Source organism: Stigmatopora argus, chromosome 11, assembly GCF_051989625.1.
Source record: "Stigmatopora argus isolate UIUO_Sarg chromosome 11, RoL_Sarg_1.0, whole genome shotgun sequence".
In the NCBI taxonomy this organism is placed as follows: Eukaryota; Metazoa; Chordata; class Actinopteri; order Syngnathiformes; family Syngnathidae; genus Stigmatopora; species Stigmatopora argus.
This window is the reverse complement of record NC_135397.1, coordinates 9,927,223-9,952,766: the sequence shown is the minus strand read 5'-3', so window position 1 is coordinate 9,952,766 and position 25,544 is coordinate 9,927,223. Positions and strand designations below refer to the sequence as shown.

Here is a 25,544-nt window from a genome sequence, read left to right as displayed (position 1 = left end):
AATATCAACAATAACCTGAAAAAGCCCTATGATCTACAGGAAAATACCCCAAATCAAGAGGAAATGATACCAAATGTACAGGAAATTACAAAATAAAAATACTAAAATACCCTAAAATTAACAAGGACATGACCCAAAATTACTTCATTGACCTCCATTGACAATGATAGATATCCAATTTATTGAAATAAGGAGGAATGGCTGTGAATGCTTAGGCATCCCATTCGTTTTTAATGGGGGGGACGAACCAACATTCACTACATTCGTTCATTCGCCATTCCCAATCAAAATAAATTAGGTGTCTGTAAAGGTAGCCAATAAGCCAACAAAGAGGTGATCTAAAAAAGTTGCAAAATTAATAAGAAATGAATGAAATATTACATTGGGTGACCCGTGGGGGAGAGAAAGCATCACTCTAGGCAATTTCCCCAGAAAGTGTATTTTCCTTTTATCCAGAGTAGTTCACATGGGATCAATAATGCTGCTCTTCAGGAACTTTGAGACTCGTTTGTTTTTAGTTTCACTAATCGAAACAGCGTCGTAGAGCAAAATGGCACCATTGTACTTAGTTTTTATTGTTTAATTATGTTTGCAGAACTAATCATAAGAAATCAATTTGGGTTCAAGACGAAAAAAAAAGCCAGATGGTGGGGCTGATCCATTCCTTGACTGCTTTGACATGTCCCTCTTCTCTTTGACAAATGGGCATAAAGTGGGTTGGGAGAAGATCACCGCTCATGAAAAGGTGTAATCACAGAGGGGGGAAAATGGAGGTTGCCAGAAAGGAAAATAAAAGAACGGGTGAAGACTGAGTGTGAGTGAGCAGAAAGGAAAACTTTATCATCCAACGTGTCAGTCATGTGTCTGTCATCACATCATAAAAGCAGCACCTTGCTAAAACGTTAACTGTTTCCGACAACTCTGCTCAATGAAGGGAAGATGCGTGCAGAAGGAACAAACTTTGGATAGAAATATATATAGTAGTTGGAAAAAAGGGAAGAAGCAATAGATACAGACAGATGCCTTGTGATGTGGAGAGAAAATAAATAATAAATATCCAATTGGATAGATGCTGACCATTACATTTGCTCTGGTAAATGGAATTCTGCCATTGACTTTTAGGCACCTACGAGAGATATTACCCTCGAAGAAATATAATTTTCTGCCTGGTGAGTTTCTTCGCTTGCATCTCCCGCCTTTCACTCCAGAAGGAGTTTTTACATTTTTGTGGTTTCAGTTACCAAAACACCATCTCCAGCTAAATGATAGGATACGTCAACCACCACCATCCATGTCCATTGTCGTATAAATGGCCCCTGAGAGACCATCTGTTAACTCACTCTTTGAGTACTTCTCCCTTTTCAGAGTTGGATGGGGTGATTAATTATTACTGTCTATCTGCAACAATGCAGCAATGATAATGGACTATATTCCAGTAATGGTAAGAAGACTGCAACACACAGTTAAAAGAAAGAGAAGTTAAAACGCTTGCCAAATTTGAATGAATAAAACAGTGGCATGAAACAGAATCGACAACAGACGTTCAGAATTTGCACCTTTTTAACCCAATACAAACATACTACATTTTCTAAACAACAAGAGTCGAGGAGTGTTGGATGGAGCCCAGCTAACTATGGGCACCAGGCGGGGGACACCCTGAATCAGTGGCCACCCAATAGCAGGGGACAAGGATACGGACAACCATTCAGACTCACACTCATACCTAGGGGCAATTCAAGTGTTCAACCAACCTACCCTGCATGTTTTTAGGATGTGGGAGGAAACCGGAGTACCCGGAGAAAACCCATGCAACCCCGGGGAGAACATGCCAACTCCACAGAGTGAAGACCGATCTGTGACAAAATCCTTGACCACAGAACTGTGAGGCTGAGGCGCTAGCCAATCCTTTGACCCAATGTGGACATTTTAATAATTCAGACTTTCACCGTTTTTAAATGTTTAAAAGACTTCTGAACTAAGTGGGATCTGTAAACTGGAAAAGAAAATTCCTGCCTAGCTTTCACAGGTAAGTTGGTGAAAAACGTTAATGTTGCTTCACGGGGGAGCAGTCCCACTGGTGTTTGGCTCCGGCTGTCCGGGCAGCAACTCTCAGCTCCCACGAGACAAACGAAGGAATAATCAGTCATTAACTGGTGCGGGCCCAGCCACAGCTCCAGAGTCCTGTGTCCCTGGGTGGATCAATAGTCCAGGGTAATTAAAGAGCTGACCAGAGAGGGTGGGGGGCATGTTGCCAGTAAATCCACCGCAGCGACAGGATGCCTGCAGCCACAATGACTACAGCTCTGACACTGAGAATGCCACTAAGGCAGCTTGACTGACCACACGTATAAGAAATCGGACACATGAACCGAAACATCGCACACAGCAGACCTGAGCGTGTTCCGTAATTACCTGACGTTTTGGATGAGTTTGTTACCGCAAAGAGAGCCACGCGAGTTAGTGGAGCCTGCTGTAAAAATTGGCAGAGATCATCATAATGATGGTGATTTAGAGTTTTATCCTGAGCACAAACAACCGATGATTAATTGCGCCTTCTCGTGCATCCATGCAGAGAGGCAAATCTGTTGAGCTGTCAGTACACATGGTGATTTCAGTTCACTAAGCTGCCTTATTATGAGGAATATTTGTTTGGAAAAGGTAATTGCGCAAGGTAAAGCTAAAAAAAATTAAGCCATGCATCTTTTCACGTCCAAAATATCAAGCGAGCACGGCTCATTTTGAGTTGGATATATCCTTCTGCGTTGCTCAATCAAAACAATTATGCATGAAAGAATAGGGGCAATCTCCATGGAGGTTTAAAAGACTCATTGCCAGATACAGAAGTTGTTGCTACACAGGGTCGAGGAACTATTAGGCTTAAAGGGATTTAATTTGTTGACGTTTCTGCTTGCTTTCTGCTGTCTTTCATGAATAAAAGCACCAACATTATCTTTGTCTGGTAATTACTTTTGTTTGATGACCTTATGCTTTAAAGTGTTATGTGTGCCTCTGTGTCTGTCATTTTCACATAATTTGATATCAATGAATCGATCAATAACTATTTTATCTTTGCATTTATTCCATGATATTAACTATTCTTCTTTAAGAAAAGATAAACGACTCCTGTCACTTTTTCATCTCAGGTAAATTAATAAGGTGACATTTACTGTATAAATACAATAGCCTCTTTATGTATCATCTCTGGACTTCATTATCAAATAAACATAACGAGAAAACTAAAATAAAGTAATAGAGAAACATAGAGATATGTTGAATTGGCACTGGACATTTTTAACTTTGTTCGAGCCAAAGTTTGTCTCATGATATGAAGGACAATGTTCCACAGTTCTGCTGCATGAAATGGAAATGTACCTTAAGTGTGATTATTTTGACTCTGGCCATTAGTAAAAGCACTGTCCCTGAAGCTCTCAAAGTGCAGATTGGTTCAAATGGAACCAATAGCATCAGACAATAACCATCAGTAATTGAAAAAGCATAGCTGTTCTGTTTCTGTGTGGTTGAGGCTAGAATAAAATTTTCTCTCCCGTTACTTTCTATATACGAGTTATTTTAAAAACTTTAATCTTGTGCTAGGCTGCAAGGTAAACTGGACTCAAATGTCGCAAGTGGTTACAACTCTGATGGGAATAATTTATTCAAAAAGTAATTGTGAGGGGATAAATGAAAGGAAAGCGCACTACTTTCTTTAGAGAAAAAAAAAACTTGACCAATCACCTTGCATTTTTTTGCACACATGGAGTGAGTGACTGTCCACAACAGTAAGAAATTAAGCTTTGGGGAGCAGATGAAATACAATAATCACCTGTGAGTAAACTTGTGACTCAAGTTTCTGGTGCCAACTGAATCCCCCACATTTTGCATGCTCCATTGCTCACTTTAATCTGATCCATTAGTGCCCCACACTTCTGTTTAACAAGGACACCCAGGACTCATGTAGCTGTGAACCCTTTCACGCTTGGTACTTTTTCCATCTAAGTCCAGAAGGCTCTTTGCTTACAATGACCAACAGCAGTCAGTACAAGATTGTGTGGCGTATTCAGATGCAGGGAGATTGTGTCGACTGATGAATAATTAGCTCCTACATACGGTGACATATCACTTCCTATATTGAGATCGTTAACAAACAGAGTGTAATGTCAAAGGGGACAAGGCACCGCATTTGTCACAGAAAATGTCAGTCATCTCGCAAGATGTAAGGTGGCTGTGGAAGAAGCAATAGAACGTAGATTTTAAAGTGAGTGTTTGAATATTAAGTAGGCTATACCTATAAAAAGTTGTTGTTTTTTTTAAATCAAGCTATAAATGCTCGCATTACCTAATGTTTACATGAGAGATCCCATTCCTCCGTCTATTTAATCCCATCCATTATCTGCGGCAAAACATGTGTATCCCGTGTAACTCAAGCTTTTTTTCCCTCTTGCAACTGGGCTGATTAAAACTCACACAACTCTTGTTTGTACATAGAATTAATTTAGTTGGATCCTTTAAATGACAGTTTTTCATTTTGTGACATTGCTTTTAGCCTATATTTTAGTTATTTATTTATTCATTACAACTAGTCCCATAGCATATTACAAACATGCCTTGTTATATTTTAGATGGCTAGCAAGTCATTATATTTTAGCTTGAACATCCTACAACAAAGTGGGTCTACAATTCTACAATCAAAAGTCCTGCTCATATAAACAAATACGCTTTCTCGCTCACATTCACAATTTAGATTCTTCAAAGAAATTCATGTATTTTTTAATGTTAGGAAGACAGACAACCTATACAAGAACAATGAGACCTAGCAATGAAAATATTGCATTTTCTATGTGTCTATAATGTGCTGCTACGTCTTCTTTAACAGGGCCAGGCAACTAACATTACCCAGAAGCTTAATGTCATCTCGGACATTTTAGAATGCATTTTACATGCCACGTAATGTTTGTCCATAATACAAATACCATGGTTTCACTTTTATGTCTGTCTAATTCCCAATGATAACATTTGTTTTCTTGTTGGGCCAACAAGCATGTTAAATGTTTATTCGTTGGGGATGGGACTTCTCAAAGTTTCCCTTCTACATTGTTAATCTCCGTTATTTTCTGTAATATTGCAAGGGCCATTTGGTAAATTAGAGTTGATGTGCTTGTCAACTGTAGAGGTTTTGCCCTGGGTATTTTTATTTTGAACAATAGACACACTAATGGACTAAATTACTCAGGGATGCTTAGACGTTGAGGGCCTGGAAGATTGCAGGTTCACATCTCACATCTCCGTCAGTATTTTGCGTACAAATGAGAAGTACATTAACAGAACATCTCAGTTGTTATTTGCGTCCCTTTCCTTCACAGAACATACTTGTTTATAATGCCGTACGTACATTCAGTCCTTAAAAGCATTAGTTCAAGTGTACTACCAATCTTAAGAACTTTTGTAAATTTTGAGTATTTCATATAATTGTCGTATTTGAGCACAAGATGAACTTTGAAATTGCAGGGATATAGAAAAATGAATGAAAAAGAATGTTTTTACACGAGATAGATGACATCATAAAGTGGTCCAGAAAAAGAAACCAAAAAACATTCCAACTCCAGTGCAAACCTTTTTTGAGGGGTCCTTTCCTTAGCATCATCAGCGACTTTGTAATAGGAGAAGGCTTTAAGGGTATTTAAAATATTGTATTTTCTAAACCGATGTGCAATGACTAAATCAAAAATTTGGACGACGCAGCAGAATAATGTTCAAAATGCTTATTTGCTACACTGCTAACACTCCAAATAGTCACCATCTTTCTTTATGCTGAACATTTTAAAATTGCCACTGAATATCTATGCTACCTCTAAGGACCTGCCATACTGATGACTTTCCAGGCAAAGAACCTGACCTCTCACTGAGTTAATCCTTCCAGGGACTCTATTCCTCATTGACTATTGATCGGACTGATGTTCTTTCCATTAGGACGTACAGGAAAACTTTGTCCAGCATTGAAGGAAGCAGTGAACAAGACAGGAAGCTGCAGGAGCACAAGTCTATTGATTCTGTGGGACAGTGACTGTGATGGCTTTGAACAGCCTCGGATCAACAAGAAGTCCCCAGACGAAGGATAGTTTTGTTCCGAATGTGGGAAAAACAGCCGCCAAAGGGTGTGTCACACAGCAGCAAATATGCCACTGTTAAAAAAGAAACAAGTGGGTATTAACTCTAGGATACCCATTGGCAGAAAACTCGCAGTCGGAAAGACCTGCTGACTGATTCAATTTATCGGGAGACTGAGACGTTGCAAAGAGGACAACAGCATTGTTAAAAAGGACATTTTCGTAATCATCACGGTGTCACATAAACAGCACTGATTTGAAGCCACATGGAACCACAACATTCTTGACCAAAACAGTTTGTAGCCAATTATTCAATAATTTCTCAATTCAACCTAATTTATTTGAAATGGCAGATTATTTTTATTTACTCCCAATATATAAGTGATAACTTGTGTAGAGTTGTCTTAATATTGTGGTAAAAAGCACACGTGTAAGGAAGAAAAGATGTGATGGGGACACAAATTGTCCTCTATGTTTGAGCTGAATTCTGTGGGATGTCGAGTGCCTCACAACCCTCAAATTACATTTCCTTTCACATGCTGTGATGTCTAAACCATGAGGCCTCTGGCACAAAGGCAAGTTTTTACAGACAAGCGATGTGGGAGATCTGGAAATATTTGCATGGAACCTGACAACCATCATTGTGTAGGGGGGAATTGAAGGGCTGCATAAGATGCACTTTAAAATGGTGTTTTCAATTTCCAAGGAGAGATGAAAACGTACTTTATACACACTACATATTTACAGTTTAGGTTAATATCTAAGTCTTCGTTTCACTGTTTCTGGACTGACACTATGAAATTACTCAATAACCCTGTTCTCTTTGTTGATTGAAAATGAACTGTCTGTTAATTAAAGATAAATCGAAATAAAGGGCCTGTTCAAACCATCAATTCAAATTCATTTTGGCAATTAAACGCACTATACTTCATGGATGCATGAAATGATGTTAAAGATGAATACAAAAATGTTTATTTACCTCTGCATCATGAAGTCCACCTGTTGAAAGAAAAACAAGTTTGATTTAGAAGTTTTGCAGGCAGTGATGTAAAGGTTAAGCTGGTAAAAGGGCTTTTCTAAGTGGATGGAAATTTTAATTCCTTAAAATAGCATTTTACAAATAGTTTACTTTGATTAAATTTGCCCCATTTTTGTTTCAAATAAGGGATTTTATCCCTGTACATTATTTTTTTTATTAGTCATTCAGGATAATGAAGTGTATTGTGTAGTGATAAACCACAAACAATATTCTCTCATTCAAAACTAAATATTTCACCGGTGTAAATATAAACTCTGTCGTCCACCCCGGAATTATTCCCCCCCTGGATGATATGATTGATTGATTGATTAATGTCCACGGGAATGAAGTCACCACCCGATTCTTTTGAAATGCTAGAGTGAGTGAGCGAACTGACAGTTTGATGAAGAACCAATCTAGCAGCAGAACAAGAAAAGCTTATTGGAATTCATTGCTTTTGAACGGCTGTCATATTTGAGCAGGTCAAAATTTGCTCTTCCCAAGGCTGCAATTAAAAAGGGCTGCATGTGACTAACTGCAGTCATAAAAGACAAGCAGTTGCTCTCTAATCATACGCACTCAGATGTCAAAGAATGGATGTGTCTTCAAATGGCCCAGCGACGAGTGAAAAACTGAAATTTCTGAGAAAATCATTTCACTGAAATGTTTTCTTTAAAAGCTTTTTTTGTGTGTCTGTGAAACTGAGTCATAACAATAAGCAGGTAGGCAAGCAGTCTCGATATTTAGTAGTAATACGTTATGAAAAGTAAATTGAACTTGTTGATGGCTTTTTGGACTCGGTATGAAGAATTACTAATAAAATAAAACAAATCTCATTTATTGAAGGGGGGGGCAATGTTTCATGCCTACTCGTGACAAGTGGACCTTTGAATAATTTGAAAACTCCTCACTGGAAGCTCTGAACCTGGAATTGAACCCTTAATCTCTGAACTGTGAGGCCAATGAATTAACCACTCGTCCACTGGGCTGGTCCTTATCTATACAAGGATTTGATTTTTTTTTTTAAAGAAATGTTTTACCCAAGTAAACAATGTGAGAGGAAAAATATGCACCGTTATTTTATGAGTGGAACATTTTGTTAAAAACATTTCTTGCTGCAATTGGTTGGCGACCAGTCCCGTGTGTATACTTTTTGTCAGGGGTAGACTCCAGCTCAGCCATGGCCTTAATGAGGACAAATGCTACAGATAATAAGATTATTTTTATTTATAACAAAAATTTTAGGTTATGCATCCATGACCTCACCTTCTATCTTTGCTTGCGAATAATGTGAACACAAACTAACCCACAGTGAAAGGTATTTGGGTTACATCGGGTCCTTGCACAATTTTAATAGATTTCATTCTAACAGATGCTGAAGATTTTCTCCTAATTTAAATCTCCAATTGCCAACGGGTCACTAGAAGTGTACAGCGAAGATGGAAATGTCCCAGGAATAGATTAACAGAGCAAGCTTTTATGTTTTATCACTGAAACACACACAGATGTGGTCAGGTTGCTTTGAAATAACTGAGTCAATTAGCTCGTCCATATGGTGCAACAGCGATTTGGGTATGAAAGAAAAGCAGAGTCGAGTATGAAGAGATTGTCTCAAACCCCCCCCATGCACCCACCCTAACTAGCAAATGTCCCTAAAGGCAATACTTATGAACACCTGACTGACTGAAGGATTTGCGGCGGTGTGCTGCTTGCGATAGCTTCGGCACGACACCTGATCCAAGACAAGCTGCTAATAAGAGACTCCCAATATTAGATTCACATCACTGCACCTTTTAAATATGTTTTTCTGCATCTGTCAGGTCTAGAATACTTAACGCACACTTGTGTGATGCCAGTAACTTCTTTACAGTAACAAATATGATACAATTAACCGAAGGGAACCGAGCTATGAAAAATACGCAGCGTGTACTAAAGCGGCGGCATTCCACTATCATTTGATGAGAGGTTATAAAAAGGATTCAAATCACTCTGCTTAATATTATCATAATCATGATGTACTTCTTGTGTGTTTGGCAACCAAAGTGTGATTTTCCTTCTAGTCTAATCCAGTTGTCTTCCAGACCGCGGTGAATAATCCAAGTCATCAAATGGTTTTAATGCAATATGGCTTGTGGAAAGGTCACCTACAGATCTGCCATTTCTTATAAATCCTGTCCACTCCTCCGGTCAGCCAGTCACTAAAGGTCACGGCAGACTCCTCTCTTGCAGAGGACAAGGAGCTCAGCCAGGGTATTTTGTCATCCAAAATACATTTATAGTCAAATTTTAACGCAAATACATCCTTTCCAGACAGTTTAAAGGCTTTTTTAGCACTGGATGGAATTTATTGCCTTCATCAACTACATTATGCGGAAATTTGACAATCAATTCATCAGTAAATACTTAATACATGTTATTTATGGCTGTGATAAGTTTTCTTATGAATATACATGATTTTCATTTTCCTTTCCTTCTTTTTAAAATCAGATGTTTTCACAAATCACACAATTGACCAAACAGAAGAAAATCTAATCTCCCTGCAATTGGCTGTTAAGCCAACCAGGGTGTACTCTGCCTCTCGCTCCGAGTCAGCTGAAATAGGCTCCCGTTAGCTGCGACTGACTGTAAAGGGGATGAGTGCTACAGAAAATAGATGGATGGACTATTTTTATTGAGGTGGGCGTATGCTCTGATCTGCAGTTTTAAAGTCAGTGTGACCAGAAAAATGCTCTCCATCCAGAATCAACAGCTCCCATAATAATTGCAGCCAAGCAGTTTGGTCCAATTAACTACTTTTCAAAAATGAATTCCATGTGATATCATTGGCAAGTAGAGGAGAGATTTTGCAGACATGTTTCACTATTTCCTCACCAATGAATATTAACCATGTCATGCACTAATAAAAAAAATTCTAACACTGTCCATGAGTTAAATGAATGTTCTACCTAAACGCCTAATTAAAATTATGGTTATGGGTTGTTAAAAGAAGGAGTCAAAACACTCCAGATGATTTATTGATTGCTTGATTACTTCCCAGAATATTAAACTTTTTCCTAGAAAAGTGCCTTTCTGGCGCCTTCAACACCTCTTTAGATTTTCTGCTGAAATTCAATGTGGAATCTTCAGTTTCCATAGATCTAAACAGTTTAGTGGCGTACCGGGACAATCTGCAACAAAGTGACACATTGGAACTCTATAGCCAGCCCCTGCACTAAAAACTCTCTGAAAAAGTACCAAATGCGTCTCCCCTGAGCGCAAGCATATTTATTATTAATATGGGAAATCATGAGTGGCTTTTAATTGGAGATGCTCTGGTGGGCGTCTCAGAGGAAAGCGGGGTGCTGTCACTGTCAATCTGCAAACTAGTCCGGCTCTGAGGAAAACGACGGGATGTCACACTTTCATCTGCACCTCCTGATGACTGTGAAGGATGTAATTTGAAGACATCCTTGTCCTCTCACCACAGTTTCTGATTAGCAACCTCAACTCCAAAGCTGGAGCGTGCTAATTCAGGAACGGCGGCTCGGGAATCACCAGTGGCAGGTATAGCATAAAACGGCATGATATTCAAATGGGAGTTGCGAATCATCTTGTCTGTCAATCACAGACAAAATTAGAAGAGGAAATTGCATGACCCAGAATAATGACCACTCCATCAGAGGGAAAAGAGATGCATTGAGGATATATTTAATAAGTAGTGCAGGAATCAAAAACCAAATGTTCTGCGTGGACGGTACGCATATGAGAGCTAGGGTTGAACAACCACTATTTTGGCACAAGAGGAAAATTTCTTCAAGTTATGATATCCATCCCTATTCTTTTATCTTGACGTCCTAAAGTTCAAGTAATGATTGCCGCCGGGCATGCTCGTTAATATAAAAGGCATACTGAAGGAATGACTCTTAGCTGCATTGAATGACTTCCTGTCTGTATTTGAACACTTTTAACAGTACTCTATTCACAAGTGAGGCCAGATGTCAAACATTTTAGAAAAAAATATTTTTCTAAATCATATTCAATCCTGGCGGCCCGGAGGACAAGTGGTTAGAGCATTGACCTCACAGTTCTGGGTTCACTCCTAGGTGGGTCCTCACTGTGTGGAGCTTGCATGTTCTCCCCGGGCTTGCATGGGTTTTATCTGGGTACTCTACTTCCTTCCACACCGCAAATCCATGCAGCGTAGCCTGGTCGAGCACTCTAAATTGCCCCTAGGTATGAGTGTGAGCGTGAATGGTTGTCCGTCTCCTTGTGCCCTGCGATTGGCTGGACACCGATTGAGGCTGTCCCTTGCCTGGTGCCCATAGTTAGCTGGGACCCCCCGGGACCCTTGTGAGGCGGTTAAACTGCCTGTGAATGTTTATCTTTCAGTGCCCTTGACAGTGCTAGACGTTCAATCCATCCAACGAATGATTGTTGCCACCCCTTCCAGTCCAATTGGTCAGTGGCAGCCAACGAGTGAAATGAAGGGTTCAAGTTCCCCTTTTTCATTTACACCTTCTTGCCATGCACAGGTGTTTATATGTGCTACTTCCTACAGCTGCAACCTACATTCGCACTTCCTCTTAACACATGTAGGTAGCAACAGCTGCTACTACTAATATATATGTGCCTCTTGGCTCTATGGGTGAAGCAAAGGTTAACCTAAGCCCGACTGACCATGCCATGGCAGCGGTTTGCTGCCCTCAAAGCCACTTAAACACAATCATTTCACATCTAGGCAATCAGTCAACAGCCACGGGCTCAATTCTCACCCACAGAGCTGTGAGACGGGGAGCGCTATCAACCCGTGATGGCGAGCCTGCCTCTCCCTCCTTTGTCACCTCACTTACTGTGAAATCAAGTCAACACAAAACATCATACATCTACTATTATAATCAGTCAGATTTTACATTTGCGTCACAGCTGCCAAGTTTGAGAACTCAAGAGTGAGAGAGCGAGATCCTGGCACATTGTAGAAGAGAGAAAGCATGGCTAATTATAAAAGCACTCTGACTGCCTGCTTGTAGGGAACCATAGCTTCCAAGCTGCTCCATGCAGAGTGGGGAAAATGAGCCTGTCAGTCCGGTCCCAAGTTGCAATGATGAGGGCAAATGAGGTAAGGTCCTGGGAGTCTTTTGGAGGGGGCATACAAGAGAGGTTACACAGAAGGGCGTGAAAACACACAAACTTACACACATGCGCATATATATATAAATATATATATAGTGTACATAACCTGATTGCCTTGATGTGTGAGCTGTCAGAGGCAAAGTGGGTCAATATGTGACAGACAGGAAGACATTTCACATCCTCGTGCCAGCCATCCTAGTGACTAATTATCAATGGGAACAATCTTACCGATCATACATTTGCAGATGTTCTATTGCCTTTTTGTAACTTGTGATATTAAAATGACAATTCAAATGGGGGATATTTTAAATGTGCATCTAGTCAGCTGTTATAAGTATTCATTCATTCCTTGTCTGAATGCTTATCCTCACAAGGGTCACATCGATGCTGGAGCCTATCCCAGCTAACTATGGGAACCAGGATAATAGTAATAAAAGGGTTAATATTAGAGTCAATGATGTGTTCTCTCTATTATTAAAAAAATAATAAAGGTAACTGTTATGTTTTTAAATTTGGACAGATGGGAGGGAGGACATAAATAGAAACGCACAGTGACTTGGATAAATTATACTTCAATCCAATTAACATTGAAAATAATGACCAAAAACTGATGTTTTCTTAAATACAAAACAAAAAAATACTGTATTGGATTCACATTTTACTGTCATAATTGCATACCATAATGGCAAGGAGGAAAACTGTGATAATTAACAGAAATCTTAGGCGACTATCAAAATAGTACTACACTAAAACTAAAAACTTAATTTTCATAATATGAAGAGATACACCACCTTTCCCCCTCAAGGAAAAATATGGAATCTTCCAGTTCATTCTAACAGGTTCTGATGCATTGTATATTATGGACTTGTCAATTAAAATGTTGCTGTAAACATAAAAGCACAATGTGCCTCATCCAAAGTCATAAAACCGCCTTCATTACGAGAAATTTTAACATAGGTGACTGTTCCAAGTCATTTGTGGTAGGTTGTCTGATTAACTAGATTGCAAGCAATGAAGTCCCACTTGTTCGACTTCCCCTCTTGCTTTTTAGGACGGACGGCATCTGTTGCTTAGCCATGCATAACAGAGAATAGCACATCCGCCGAGTGTAGAGGTGGAAATGAAGCGATCAATTAGATTTTAAAAAATGACACTGTGTATTACCTAGCAGCTGTTAAATCGGTCAACCCTGGCAACAGTCCTCTCTCGGCGGAGCGGATGAAGGGGCTTGTCTGCGCCGTGTGTTACATCCTGGAAAAATACAAAGAAAGTCAGATGTGGCCTGGAGCTGGAGTTTGCTTTGTGGACTCTCGCTGTGGACAGAGATGGAGGAACAGAGGATGGAGGTGGGTCAGCGGGACCCCAGGGCCCCCAGGAGGGATGGTGCAGGGACTTGGGGTCAAGAGATGGGCCCCTTACAAATGGAGGTCCACCATTTCCTCAGGCAACGGCCGAGCGAGCCATTTTCTTAGTTGCTATTCTTTGTAAATCTATCAACTAGAAGTAGCCGTCATGCAAGTGTCGACCTTCACCAGGACTGAACGTTCCTCATTTGGATACATACCAAACCCTACGCCTTTACAGCCCCCACCCCCAACCCGAGATTACAATTTGGATTTTTTGACTTTGACACCATTCAGCACTACACTGAGGGCAAACAATGGTAAAATTGGATCAGTACCAAGTTGCAAACCACGCCAACATAATGAACATGATATAAATATATTGTGGTTTTACTATTGTATTGGTAAAACGATGTTCAGGCTTCTCAATTAAGCCATACTATATTGACCTCCCAAAATGGTTTGTTTAATTGTAATGCTTTTAGTTTCCTTAAATATATGCATGTATGCAATTAATTGCAGCAAAAATAAACAAATAACAATATAAACAAACCACAACTCATTACATAGATTTGAAACAGAAAATTATAAATCCAACCTATCACTATTAGCATTTTACTGTAATGTATATTTTCACTGTTTTCATTTGTTATCATGAATATTGTAAAGAATGGAAAAGGGTAGGGCAAAGTTGTAATTTCAAAGTTATAATTAGAATCATTCTTTCATTTTCTGAAACGCTTATTCTCACAAGGGTCAGAAATTCACATCATACCAATAAGAACCCTGTGGACAAAACCAAAGTACAATGTTTGAATCAAACTGCAATAATGATAATGCAGCTCTATCCAGAAACAATCAAAAACACAGCAACAGTATAATAAGAAGCTCAAAAACAAACAGTGATAAAAATACATCTTCCTAGGTAATAATACTTGTGCCTGACTACTGCACTGTACATTCATGACCCCAAACTCAATTGAGGCACATACCCAGATTTCATTCTCTCAATAATCTCCTCCTTTCAAGCGGTCAAGCCACAGTCAGCCCACAAAATAAGGAAGTTTGAACGTTAGAGCCCTGCCGTTGCCTCATAAAAGAATTCTAAAGACATTTAAAACCTAGCAGCAAACCGCTGAAGTGAAAGTGGAAACGAAACAAAAACTTTAATGAGCACACATCTGAGTGAGAAGCTGTTTCTGACAGCAGCGAAGGCACGCGATGTGTGATTTCATTTGCAGGCCTAGCTTCAACATTTCACTTGCTTGGTGTTGTTACATAGAGGTGTACTCCACTGGGTGCCTTTTCCACAGCTTCCAGATTGGTAATGCTTGACGAGAAACGGATGTGTTATGAAGCGAAGGAAAGTTATTCCCACTTTGGAAGCATACGCCGTTTTAGAACGGTACCTATATACAATAAGGTCAGAAAATTGTGAGAGGCTGCTCGCATAAGAACAAAATGACCAAAGTCGTGACATTATAATCATTGAGCACAATGAGTTGAAGTGATTTAATCTACAGGAAGTACAGCGAAATTGCCGAGTGCTTGGTTCAATTAAGCTTTCGTAAGTGTTTGACGTGATAACTGCTAGTGACGGAAAGTTACGTATGGTTCCTTTAACAGGAACTTACTGAGATTTTTTTTTCTAGTAATTACCTCCACTTTGCTCCAAGTCTAAGTACTGCCTTGACCTTATTCTTCCACGCCATTTTTGTGGTGTGGACCTTTGTACTAATGGGGCAAAAAAATGTCATTAGATGTCTAGGTTCTGATGGTGTTAAATCTACAAGAGAAGGAATCTTCAATTGATTTCCAGGCGAATACATAACTTGCTTATTTGAACTGTTGGTGTATTTCATAGATGTGATGCATAAAATTAAAAAAGAAGTTTCAGCCTATGAACTGCGATTACATCTAAAATTATATATATAGATATATTATTATTTTTTTAATTCAGGCCATTTCATACAACACAGATTGGAAAATGTTGCAAAGTACACAAGTATATGACCGCCAACTATAATTATAATTTTCCATTACAAGTTCAAAAAAGCGTACTCTCAATTATTGCATTTCCTAATTTGAATACGAAATGGTTATGTTGGGACACATTTGGACCGAGACTGCTGTTGCTCTTTTAATTCAGGGAAGAAAGACAAAACTGTGTTACATTGCCGCAAAATGTGAGCTGTAGGCACAAGCAGCTATTTAATTGCTTTGGGTTCTATTTTACATTCAGACTGTGTCTTCCTCATAATATTCTGTCTACTTCGGTCTCTTGTCTAATGTTTTACTCTGTCAGTGCACCTCTCTTTGGAATTATGATTTAAGCGCAATATCAAAACACACACACACAAATGTATTAAAGTGTAACTTATTTTAGAATGATATATTTTCTTATGTTGGTCTGCCCTTTTGTATTTCAGTCGTCAGATTCCACATGTTTTGAGTTGACTTCCTCAGAAGTATGTCAATGAGTGAGATCACAGAAAAACAAACCAGCCATGTTGATTTAAGACAAGTTTAGCCGTACCAAACCAGCTAGTAAACAGGTTCTTTTTTTCTCACACATTTGGAGTGCAGTCAGGGACTTTGATTATGATTTTTTAGAGTATCACTTGGGGGTCGTAACCACTGTGCATTTCAGGTTTTCATTTTCATTTTATTGTATGAATTCTTACGTTTATTTATAGCTATGGATAACTAAATAAAAAATAAGACCTTTAATGTTTTATAAAACAAATGACTATTTCTGTCATTTAAAAAATAAACTATCCCAGGTAACTACAGGCCCCAGTAGGTGGACACCTTGAAGTCGTGGCCAGCCAATCACAGGGCACAAGGAGACAGGGTTTCCAACCAGCCGAGCATGCATGTCTTTGAGATGTGGGAGGAAACCGGAGTACCCTGAGAAAACCCACGCAAGCCTAGCGAGAACGTGCAAATTCCACACAGGGATCGAACTCTCGACCTCAGAACTGTGAGGCTGACGCACTAACCACGAGTCTACCGGACCGCTTTTCAAAATACAGTCGTACTTAAATTATTAAAATTTTCATTTAAGTTTTTTTAATGACCAAGGTCAGAGTCTGGAGCAGATTCAAATGATTTCCAATTGGAAAAGTAAATAAAATAAATGAATTTTCAAGATTTAATCTGGAGAGCACGATTTTTTCCCTAGTTGAAAAAGTCAATTTTTATTCCAAAGAACATAGAAAAGGTATTGAGAGTCACACAGGTGATTTGCATGCTTATAAAAAAAAATTAAAAAAACATTTCCGATATCCTTGAAACTCATTTGGGTATAAAGTGCAAAAGTAAACATTATTTTGAGGCACCAGCACTTCACCTTAGGTTCTTTGCGGCTTCCACCTCCTTCACATTCTGCTCTCAAGAGACGATAGCGTTTGCACCATTTCGCTTTCTGTTATTGCTGAAGCAAAGGCTGTCTATTTTTGTTACTCCCAATAGGAACAGGATTATACAGAGAAAGAGCTCTTTTGATGAGCTTTTTGTAGAATTACCTCCTTTCCACTAATTTGATCTGCCTTGGAGGAGGAGCACACAGTCTGCATCTTCACGTCAGGATGCGTGATTTTACTTTTTTTCCCCCAGAATACAGAAATTTTGGAAAATATAGTCGGCGGTTATGTAGTGTTTGTGGAAAATGAGGTTTGCAGTGCTTAGTGAGTAATCAATGCTATTGAGTGTTCAAAATGAATTGAGAAAAATGAGGATAACGCAGTGAGACGAGGGGAAAGTGGACTTTGGAGCCAAAAGCAAATCGCATCAGTAACTGCTGCAGTCCGGGGTGAGGGCAAGCTCACTCAGCCGTACCGTGCAAGTTGTTTAATTAATTTTGGAGCGCAATATCAACCGATATAATTGAGCATTCTCCACTAATGAAGATCCTCTGTGTTGTCACCAGTGAGGCGCTAATTGATGGGAGAATGATGGGAGACAGAAGAGAGGAGGGTTGGGGGAATAGGGGGGTCCTCTGCGGGATATGATGATGGAAGTGCTGCTCACAGTTTTCAGCTTGGTTGCTTTCTACTCGACAAGTTTTTTTTTAATTTAATTTCACCAATGACTCACGGTCTGCTTTCATTCACTTTGAGTTTGCGATGTGTTTGAGAGAAGCTGCCTCAACAATGTTTACCCTCGGAGTAAACGAGGAAAAAGAAAATCACAGGAGTCCGCAGGACGGGGATGGAGGCAGTTTCGGGGTTGCACAGGTCGTGTTGCGAGTTTCTATTGAGTAAAGCGGAGGGTCAAGGTTTTGTGGAGTGAGGGGTTGTGTGAGGCGGGGTGCTGGTGAAATCACTTGAGGGAATAATAGGACAGCTAATTGGTTTTGACAAGTTTGGCGAGCTGGAAGCAATGTAGGACCTTTTTTTTAAAGCCGAGACAAGAGAATATCCAGGAAAGCTATGAGATAATCAGGGGTACCATTCAGGAGTCGAATGAAGAAAAAGAGTGTGAGGGGCCCGAGAAATAACACTGGGCCCGCTCACGACCCTGATGAGTCTGAGAGAGGACGTGCGGTCTTGTGCAGTCTCAAAACAGAAAAAAACAGAAAACGAGCAAGGTCGAACTTATTCTTCATCGTTACATCAGCTAAGAATGACATATGCATGCAGATGAATCATCTAATCGTCATTTAATTGTTTTAAATTGCAATTTTGTTGCACAGAAATTGCATATCAAGGCCAAATGTATTAAGTCCACCCCAAATTTTTAAACATTAATTACATGATAGTATTCAAAAAAAAAAATCTAGACTCACAGAGATCCATAACTATTAGAATTGGACTATAACAATAGTTTATGTAACGGTTTGCCTCTGCATAGTTGAAACTGTTGACGTAGTAGAAGGTAAGGATCCGACAAAGGGCGTATAACTCAATGGAAAACTGTATTCGATACTCATCATTCTTTTTATGTATAAAAAAATCCCTCCAAATCATTTTGGGAAGAAAAGATTCTTGGTACTTGTACAATGTTTGTACAGTAAAGGTTGTCAGATGTTAGTAGGTAAAGAAAAATATCTGATTCAGCTGAAAACAAAGGAGTTTATCGATCTGCTGTGTGTGACTCGAGTCAAGAATCGGACATCATCCGATAGTGCATACTGCCACTTCAGGTCGACTGGCAGCCTGATTGACAGTCAGCTTCCAGCATCCGCTGAGGAGACACACTAATGCACCGCAATGAGGTGTTTAAACACCGCTTCAGGATTAACTGACTTGTTGGGTGTGGTAAATAAAACAGCAAACACACCTACTTAGAAGGAGAGGGATGACCACACGGGCATACAAAATTCTATTCTCAATTGAATGGAATGTCAAACGATGCAGTCACGGCTCTATTAAAAATGCAGAGCAAGGCGAGCAAAGCATCCAGTCAAGATGATCCCTTCAAAAAAAGGAATGCTGAAATATGGTAGTCAGATGGCAGTCCTTTGTCAGACTAAAAATGTGTGAAGTAACCAGTTGAGATAATGACAAATACTAGCCTCAAGCCTGCTGACAGCTGCATTGCTCCATAAGCCTTTCAGATGGCATCACATAGTAAATATGCCAAAAGAAAAGGCATTAAATGATTGATGTGAAAGCGCCTACTTGGGAATGATATAAATTGAATGCATTACGTTATACGACTTTTAAAGCTTCACCTTAAAGTGAATACGTAAAAAGTAGGCATAAAAACATATAATTAAACCATTTTCCATTTGGCTTGTCCTCACAAGGGTTGCGGGGGTGCTAGAGCCTATCCCAACCAACTATGGGCAACAAGTGGGGGACACCTTGAATAGGTTGCCAGCCAATGAATGCACAATGAGACAAATCAGCATTGGTCAATTAGCCTACCGTGCATGTTTTTAAGATGTGGTAGGAAACCAGAGTACCCGAGGAAAACCCACGCAGGCACAGGGAGAACATGCAAACTCCACACAGGAAGGTTAGAACAAATCAGGGATTGAACCTTCGATCTCAAAACTGTGAATCAGATGTGTTAAGCACACATCCACCATGCCCCATATATAAAAGTCCCTTTTAGTACTATTACAAGTAGGTAAAATGAAAAGTTCAGATCACATGGAAAAAATATATATTTACATTATAATAAACATAAGAAAGCAAAAAAAATGTCTTTGTTCAGAAGTGAAAATGTAACACATTTTCATGCTAAAATTAGACTATCTCTAGATAGTTAAATTTAAGACTGAAAGAAATTTTTAGACCTTTAATTTTAATGCAATTTCCAGGGTAAATCTAACAGACAATTTAATGCAAAGCAGCTGAAAATAAAATTGAAAGACTAATATTACCACACAAAATGTAAGTAGGAAACCCAGAAAAGGGCGAAATGTCACTGTTTGAAAACTTGAAATAATCTTTTATCATTCCTTTTAGTGAGTTATGGATTTCAAAACCAGTTATTATTAAATTCGTTCTGTATGTATTATGAGGCAATCCTACATTTAAAATGTTTTACAGTTATGTTTGCTCTCCGAGGTACATCTAACGAGAATGAGTTCTACAGCTCTGCTCGAATGTCATTTATCTATTTTAATCATACTGCAGTGGTTAAATGTAGGAAATGGTAACTTCAGTGCAAAAGCAGAAATGTTCACATGTTTCACCTTGTCCTTGTTTTCCGCGTGACTCCATGTTGTTTCACATTAGTTCAGCGCTGCGAAAAGGCGCTTCAAGAATCAGCATGCGGTCAACTGTGACTGTGGAGGAAAAGAAGAGAAGAAAAAAGAAAAATAGTTAAGGCCTTGCTCTCTGTCAGCTTTCCCCTCACTTCCTTGCTTGCTCTTTAATCCTGGCCCCCAACACGAAGCGGTCACAGGTTTTGACAGCAGACTGAAATGACCTAAGCAGTTGCCGGTGGGGGGTTGGGAGAAGGAAGGATGATGAATAGAGGTGGACCATTATTTAATGAGAAAGGATTTGGTATTTATTACCAGGTGTACTGCAGTTACACAACATGGTCTCCTGGGGACTGACCTACATCGAACATTTCTAAGAAGCGTTATTAAGAGCATCGGCGTCAACAGGTTCTCTCCTTAAATTTTCCTTCGTGTAATGCAACGGAGGTCGGCCTTTTAACCGAGTGTTTATCACATCCGACTCACAGTTCTGAGATCGCGGGTCCGATCCCGATGTTTTACGGCCTTCCTCTGGGGAGTTTGCATGTTCTCCCCGGGCCTGCGTGGGTTTTCTCCAGGTACTCCGGTTTCCTCCCACATCCCCAAAAAACATTGTGTGTGGTCGATTGGTCGCCGGTCTTTTGGTCGCCCCGACCGCGACAACGGGCGACCAAAAGACCGACGACCAAAAGACCGGCGACAAAACAAGGTAAAACAACACGGTCTACGCAGCAATAAAAGCCAACAATGGCCATGAGCAGTTTCACTGAGCCGACGTGTGAGTGTATAAGAGTTTGTATGTACGTACATGCGTTGTCCCTTTAAGAAGCTACGTCAGTCAGGGTCTTAACAAGTTCTCCAACAAAAAACAATAAAAGTCCGGGAAATTTGGAGCTTTTCTTTAGGCTAATAATTACTAGGGCATTAAGTATGACTAAATAGTAATTCACAGTTTGTATTTAGGGAATTTGAGCAACGATTTAAATGGTAATTATCACTTACCTTCCGGGCGACCAAAAGACCGGCGACCAATCGACCGTGTACCAAAAACATGCATGGCAATCTGGTTGAACACTCCAAATTGTCCCTAAGTATGAGTATGAGCGTGAATGATTGTTTGTCTCCTTGTCCCCTGCAAAAATGAGTAAAGTTTCATAACTCAGCAGGTATGGAATCCATCGCCCACTAATTTGAGTGTGGAAAACCCATCTTTCGCCTTCAAAAGTGTTGCTGTTACAGTAATTGCTTTCCGCACAGCGGCAGCAACTAAATAAATGTCTTCGTTAATAAGCATTTGACCATTGAATTCTCTTGACAGGCAAGAAGGGATGGTTTGCCTCAGACAGATGTGTCATTTCAATGCTTCAATTCATCAAATTCCTGAGAGCAGATTTATAAAGTAGTGAATGGCTTGTTTTGTTTACAAATGTAATCCCACCTCCTGCGTGTTAGTTTTACCCCCATCTGTTAAACAACGCTCATCCCATTAGTTTCCATCACTTCACATGAGAACTGGCTCACTTCTTGTTGAGCCTCCAGCTTAGACAGACAAAAACTGCAGCCCAAATTGAGTCGGATGTTCATATTCTAAACACCAGTATATCCCCTGTGTTCTCTAACCTTTCTATAGTCCATATATTAGCTATGTACATTTCATCTCTCATATGCCAATCAAATACTAAATTAAAGGTTTAATTAAGAAATATTGGACTGGAGGATTTAGGGGTTTGCGGATTGTTGGCTAGAAACGGGCCAGAAAATTCTATCGAAACATTTCAGTCATAGGGGGCATCACACAGTGGCGGAATTACCGTAATGCATCAACAGGCGGATACCTATAATCTCAAATTCGAGTTACACGGGGCCACATAAAATTCCTCATACATAATATTCAACACAGTTGTGACTTATTTACGCACATTGTTTTTTAATTAAACAGCTGTATTCTATGGACTATAAGTCGCACCTGAGTAAAAGTCATACCACTCAAAGATTTTTTTCTTTTTTTTAAAGTTTGGATTAAGAAGTCACGCCATAAAGGAACATTTTGGTTATCATTTTGGTGATGAATTTGGTGTTTACTGAGCAGCAACAGAAGTTATGTACTATAGTGGGCTATTTCCCTCAGAGATAGAGAAAATCCTGAAATGTAAACAGCACATTTTTATTCTATTACAATACATCAGTGGCGGGCCATCAGGGCCTTCAAGGCCTTCTCTGCTGGCCTAAGAAATATCTGAGTCATATATTATATTTTGGCCATCAATACTTATTAAATAATTCCAAATTGTCTGTTAGCTTCCTTTGATTGTTTTTCCCCCTGGTTGCACTGCTTCCAGATGTGTGTTTTCATATTGAAGCATTTAACCAATCACATTTCAGCCATTATTTGTTGCCAGGGTCAGAAACCTGCCTCAAGGCCTTCACAATCAGTTCTGCAGGCTCTGCTGCATTAAACAAGTGTCGATAAGACTGTTGCTTTAACCAATCAGATTTCGAGTTGGCAACACCACAATGCCTTGTCGAAAAGCTCCAGTATTTGTATTTAATCATTAAATGTTGCTAAGAAGTGGATTTTACCCGTTGAAGGCGCAATGAGAAAATGCACGGACCGCCACTGCAATACACACGTAGGTATCTGCTTTGTATGTTGTCCTCTTATTCCAAATCTCTACCATTGCCTGCGGCCCCAAATTTCTTAAATCCACCCTTGGTGACACATAAGCCTCACCTGTCCAAAGCATAATAAAAGGATATTTATTTAATATCCAGAAGCTTACATAAATGTCACCATCCACTTGGCCCTTTGTAATAAAAAATAAAAACTCAATCGAGAAGAGAATACAAAAAATATACTTTTCCCTTTGTAATCACCTTTCCAAGCAAACACACTGTAGTGTAGGATTCATCAAAATTAATTGCAGTGGAAATGAATTTCAAGCCTAAGGTACGTCTCATCAAAACCACACTCTCCTTTATCAGGGTGAGTCACTGCATAAATTTTATTCGGTGAACATCCTCTGTGTTGCTGCCACTACTTCATGAGCTTCTGACATATCTGATTCTATTATAAACTGAATCTACGTATGCAATGCCTACATTATGCATTGAGGTATTCACAGCCAGTCATCCATATGCAAAACAAACCACATACAAGAAGTTAAAATGATACAAATTGTGGACAAAAAAACCTTCTACACAGACTGCTGCATTCATAAAGCCATTGTATGTACTATGTATGTATACAGTGGTACCTCGACATACGAGTGGTACGACATACGAGCAATTCGAGATACGAGTAAAATTTCGGGCAAATATTTATCTTGAGATACGAGACAAATTTTGATATACGAGCAGACAGCGGACGTGAGATGAGGCTCATAAGAACATCATGGACACTGTCTCTCTCCCCGCAACTCCCTCGTGTAATGTCTCTGGTCGCAACTCCCTCTTTGTAATGTCTCTGCGAGCACTGGGTGGAGCGTTGCATTTTTTCAGTGTTTTTTTTTCTTCCCCCATTAGTCAGTGCGAATGGCGTATATACTACTTCTCGTTGGCAAGTGGTCGTGCGTTATCCTATTGTGAAGACATTTGTGTGCATCATTTTGGGAATATTTTGAAGGGAATACAAACTCAAACAACCCTCGATATTGACTGAAAGTCAGTGTGGAGGCGGGGCAAAATACACACACACACACACGTATACACAAAGTCAGGAAACTTTAACATACGTGAAACACCATTCCCTCAGACAGACCTTGGTACTATAAAACTATAAAAGACTAAATATTTCAAAGGAAATATAAAGGTAAAAAATATACAAAATATATTCATTTCATACTTTGGACAATATAACCAATTTGGCGATTTTATTTTTCATGAAGTGCAATTCCTAAATACAATGTATATGTCGATGTGTTCGGACCGTGCAATAAATTTTTGACATTTCTCAAAAGTGGAGCAGAATATATATTTTTTCTTCTTCTTTTTTGTAATTAGGACTCCATTTGATGTAGTTTGAGGCATTTTTCTAGAGTGTCACTTTGTCCCTGCCCTCGAGACGGCCAGCTTCACAGAAGGTGGGCCAGTTAGTTATGTTGTAAAGTAGCTCAGGCAGGGGAACACACTCATTAAACAATTCGTCCTCTCTTCTCTTCATTATGGTCCCCTTTCTTGAACATCTCCTTTCTTCCCCTTTCTTCATTTTCCCTATTTCTCCTCTTGCTTGTTCCATAAACTAAAAAAGTACTTCTCCCGGAGTCCAGAGGTAGATCACTTTAATTCTGCTTCATAGATCTTTTTCAAAAAGACCCAAGACCCGAGGACCTCGGAACCAGTGACCGTTAGATGAACTCTGGCCAGCAGGCTGGTTCCTGGACGCTTGTAAACATGGCCATCGTCTCACACGCTCTTATTGCCCCTTATTCCTCCTCCCCTGGCCTCTAAAGGCATCCGTATTTGAGTGTTTTCAACCACTTGTCACACTCTCTGGTCTTGTTGGCTGTCACTTTGTACAGAGAGACCGCTTAATGATTTAAAGGTACATGGCTAACACATGACTCATTAAGTTGTTTTTGGAGGAAACGTGGATTGTAAAGTCAGTTGGGCTTGAAAAAGAAAACTGTGACTGGACTCATAAGAAGGAGTATCTTTTACGTTTAGAATTCACAATTTTTATCATCTCATTTGGAATATTCTTCCAATTTAAGCCAACTATATACGTGTAGTTTGGAATTGCTTTATTGCAGTACAATAATCGCAAACTGGGCTTGCAAACCTATAAACTGGTGGTTTCAACAGTAAGAAAGATGAAATACTTGGTTTTATTTTGCTTTCTTTGTTTAAGTGTCCTTCCTTAAAGGGCAGGATTGGAGGATAAAACATATTACAATTGAAAGAACGCACCTATGATGATGACCTTTGCTTAGATGACGTACATGCACAGCGTGTGAGAAATATGATGACTGACATAACCACAGGCCTTGGAAATTATTGGCTATATTGTTTATCCTGCTTAGGGTCACAGAAAGCTGGAGTCTATCCTAGCATTCTATATTAACAAAAGGAGAAATAAAACCTTAGACGGGTACCAGTCAATAATAGCGGACATCCAAACAGAGAGCATTCTCAACGGGACTTTACAGTTTGTGGTGTGTCCTGCATTCTCTCTAATGATTGAAAAAAATGGCTTATCAATGAAAATGGTTGCCACCCTCTGCACGATAAACCATGAATGATACCAACCTTGAATACTGCACCCCATAATTTGTGGATTGTGTCCTTCCAAAATGTGTCTTCACCTGACCTGA

General features: G+C 39.5%; 1 protein-coding gene across 1 annotated transcript in view; it reads right to left on the bottom strand.

The window, feature by feature from the left end:
- The window catches only part of ly6pge (lymphocyte antigen 6 family member pge), a 57,806-nt gene that overhangs the window by 25,943 nt on the left and 6,319 nt on the right, over nt 1–25,544 (bottom strand). Inside the window, exons 3-5 of the transcript XR_013304036.1 lie at nt 20,224–20,316; nt 13,396–13,482; nt 7,084–7,103 (exon numbers count right to left, since the gene is read on the bottom strand). The gene's annotated coding sequence lies outside the window, so the exon portion shown is untranslated. The remainder of the gene's footprint in view (nt 1–7,083; nt 7,104–13,395; nt 13,483–20,223; nt 20,317–25,544) is intronic.